The sequence below is a fragment of the Balaenoptera acutorostrata genome, chromosome 12, assembly GCF_949987535.1.
Source record: "Balaenoptera acutorostrata chromosome 12, mBalAcu1.1, whole genome shotgun sequence".
Taxonomy (NCBI): domain Eukaryota; kingdom Metazoa; phylum Chordata; class Mammalia; order Artiodactyla; family Balaenopteridae; genus Balaenoptera; species Balaenoptera acutorostrata.
In genome coordinates, this window is record NC_080075.1 from 29383012 (window position 1) to 29387047 (window position 4036).

Below are 4036 nucleotides of genomic sequence, written 5' to 3' on the forward strand. Positions count from 1 at the left end.
AATGGAATATTACTCAGCCATAAAAAGGAACGAAATTGAGTCATTTGTTGAGAAGTGGATGGATCTAGAGACTGTCATACAGAGTGAAGTAAGTCAGAAAGAGAAAAACAAATATTGTATATTAATGCATGTATGTGGAAACTAGAAAAATGGTACAGATGAGCTGGTTTGCAGGGCAGAAGTTGAGACACAGATGTAGAGAATGGACATATGGACACCAAGGGGGGAAAACTGCGGTGGGGTGGGGATGGTGGTGTGCTGAATTGGGCGATTGGGACTGACATGTATACACTGATGTGTATAAAATTGATGCCTAATAAGAACCTACAGTATAAAAAAACAAACAAACAAAACAACTAATACTAAACTTTCATTGGGTTATTTGTATGGAAATATGTTAATATAAATGTTTCAGACATTACATGAAATTTCTAAAAATCTTATATTTGTATTTGTATGGAAATATGTTAATATAAATGTTTCAGACATTACATGAAATTTCTAAAAATCTTATATGTTCTGGTATAATGTTATAAGTAATAATCCTAGTTATTACTTTAAAATGTATATCTCAGAAATAACTAATTTTCTTGTCAACTGCATTATTATGAACTTTCATCAAATCTTTAACTGTGATCATTTTTAAGTCTTTTGTCATTTACAGACAGTTCTGGGTGTACTCTGATGATTTTGCAAATATGTTCCTATAAAAGGGTTTCATCTTCAAGAAATTCATGGAAAAGACTCTGACAAGTACAGGTTTCTGGTAACTGACTGTACTGCTGAACTGAATGAATAAGCATTTTCAGAACTCTAATGAAAAACTGATGAACTCATAAAAGTGCTAACAAAAGATCAAGATAAAAAAAAATTAATTACATGGGACTGAGTGAACTGATGAGGATGAGTATAATTTTTGTGACTTTCTGTCTGAATTAAAAAAAAAATCCCACAAGGACTCAGAGGCAAAGAATATACAAATCAATTTTCACTGCAAAGTAAAGGAGCTGTTACAGTGGAGGATTACTGGACTGAATGTCAATATTATGACATAGTATGAAAAAAAAAAAACAGGCCGATTTCATACCAGTCTTCACAATCATGTTCATATATGGAGAGAAACAACAGTCCAAAAAAATGAAATCATACTATGTATATTGTTTTGAAGCTCTGCACTTAGTATATCATAGACATCTTTCTATGCGGTAAATAAAGATTTATGTAGTCATTGTTAATAGCTTTATGGGTTCCATTGTATAAATATAATATTTAGTTAGTTCCTAATGACAGATATTTAAGTTTTTTTGGAATTTTTCTTTATCATAATCTGCACTTCGATGGGTAGTCTTGTTACATCTTTCTGAATTTTTCAATTTCCTTGAGAAACATTTCTAAACATGGAATTTCTGGGTTACCAAGTAGGCACATTAAAAATGTTTAAGCCACACTACTAAATTGTCCTTCTGAAATGTTGATTCAAGTATTTGTTCACCAGTAATGTGCAATAATATTTTGGTCAATACCTGCCAACAGCATTCTTGTTAATACTTGCCACATAGGCCAGAAATATGGTATCTATCCTGATCCACATTTCTTTAATCACATGGAGTTTTTAGTTTCTTTTGTGTGTTGATCGACCGTATTTCTTCTTTTTTGAACTGCCTATCTTATCGTTAACCCAGGTTTCCTTTGATATGCTAATGCTTTTTTTTCCCTGATCATGTGTACCCAGGACAGGTACATTTGAGGGGTTAAGAGTGAATATAAGGGAATAAGTGCAACTGCCTGCTTGTTCTTCCCTTCTTCCTTTGATTACACCTACTCTTTCTTTGACTCATTCTTTCTGTGCCTCTCTCTGCCACAATTACTGAGCCTGTGCTCTAGAGCCTGCGAGCCACAACTACTGAGCTCACGCGCCACAACTACTGAAGCCTGCATGCCTAGAGCCCGTGTGCCACAACAAGAGGAGCCACGGCAATGAGAAGCTCCCGCACCACAATGAAGAGTAGCCCTCGCTCACCACAACTAGAGAAAGCCTGGGCGCAGCAATGAAGGCCCAATGCAGCCAAAAATAAATAAATTTATAAAGAAACAAGTGGAAGAAAGGAAGGAAAAAGAGAAGGGAAAGAGAAAGAATTTATTTTGCCAGAAGGTTTACCCATTTTAGTCAATAAAGAATTTGTACTCTCACTCTAGAGAAAATTTTAAAAGAACATGGACTTAATGAAATGGATCCAAGATAAGCTAGGACAATACAGGGAGACTAAAAGGTAGTTGACAAATTAACACACTTCATCCAAAAATTAATGAATGTCTGCCATGTGTTGGAAAACCAAGGACAGGTATCAAAGGAAAAAAACTGACAGAAATGAAGGGAGACATAGACAATTCAATAGTAATAGTTGGAGACTGCAATAGTACACTTTCAAAATGGATAGAAAAACTCGACAGACCAATAAGGAAATAGAAGGCTTGAACAACACTATAATCCAACTAGACCTAAAGACATATACATAATACTCCAACCAACAGAAGCAGAATACACATTCTTCTGAGGGCCCATATAATGTTCTCCAGGAGAGACCATGTGCTAGGCCATAAAACAAGTCACAATACATTTACAAATTATACAAAGTATGTTTTCTGACCACAATGGAATGAAACTAGAAATCAATAAGGAAATTTGGGAAATTCAAAAATATAGAGAAATTAAATGACACACTCTTAACTACCAATGTTCAAAGAAGAAATCACAAGGGCAATTAGAAAATACTTTGAGATGAATGAAAATGAAAGCAAAACATACCAAAACCTTTGGGATGCAGTGAAGGCAGCGCTTACAGATATTTGTATCTGTAAATGTCCATATTAAAAGAAGAAAGATTTCGAAACTATAACCTCACCTTCAACCTTAAGAAACCAGAAAAAGAAGACCAAATAAAACCCAAAGCAGGCAAAATGAAGGAAATTATATAGATTAGAATGAAAATAAATGAATCAGAGAATCAAAAAAAGAGAAAAATCAAAGAAATCAAAAGTTGGTTCTTGGAAAAGGTCAACAAAAACGGACAAATCTTTAGCTAGAATTCACCAAAGGAAAAAAGGGGAAAACTCAAATCATTTACATTAAGAATGAACCAGGGGATGTTACTACCAATCACACAGAAATTAAAAAGGATCATAAGGGAATATTATGAACAATCACATGTCAACAAATTAGGTAACCTAGATGAAATAGACAAATTCCTAGAAAAACAACCTAGCAAAACTGACTCAAGCAAAAATAGAAAATCTGAACAAACCTATAATAAGGACAGAGGCTGAGTCAGTAATCAGAAAACACCCCCCAAAGAAAAGCCCAGGCCCAAACTGGTGAATTCTAACAAACATTTAAAGTAGAATTAACAACAACCATTCACAAACTCAAAAAACAACATCATCATCAAAACAAAATGAGAAGAAGGATTACTTCCCAATTCTTTCTATAAGGAGATTATTACCCTGATAAAAAAAGGCAAAGATACAGTAAAACTACAGACCAATACCCCTTATGAATATAGAAGGAAAATCCTCAACAAAATGCTAGCAAACTGAATCCAGCAACACAGAAGAGGGATTATACATTAAAACCAAGAGGAATTTATCCCAGGAAGGCAAAGTTGGTTCAATATATGATTATCAATCAACGTAACACACCATCTTCATAAAGAAAACATAGGATCATTTCATTATACATAGAAAAAGCATATGGCAAAACCCAAAACCCTTCCATAAGAAAAACACTCAACAAAACAGGAATAGAAGTTCCTCAACCTGATAAAGGGCATTTATAAAAAAACTCACAGCTAACATCATGCTTAATGACCAGAAAGATTTCTCCTTAAAATCAGGAACAAGACAAGGATACTCATTCTTTTTTTTTTTTTTTTTTAAATATGGAACGCTTCACAAATTTGTGTATCATCCTTGCGCAGGGGCCATGCTAATCTTCTCTGTATCGTTCCAATTTTAGTATATGTGCTGCCGAAGCGAGCAC

General features: G+C 34.2%; 1 non-coding gene across 1 annotated transcript; it reads right to left on the reverse strand.

Moving 5' to 3' along the window:
* Window positions 1–3929: 3929 nt before the first annotated feature.
* LOC130709450 (U6 spliceosomal RNA) lies at window positions 3930–4036 on the reverse strand. Its single transcript, XR_009010000.1, has one exon. It is a non-coding gene; the product is annotated as a U6 spliceosomal RNA (small nuclear RNA).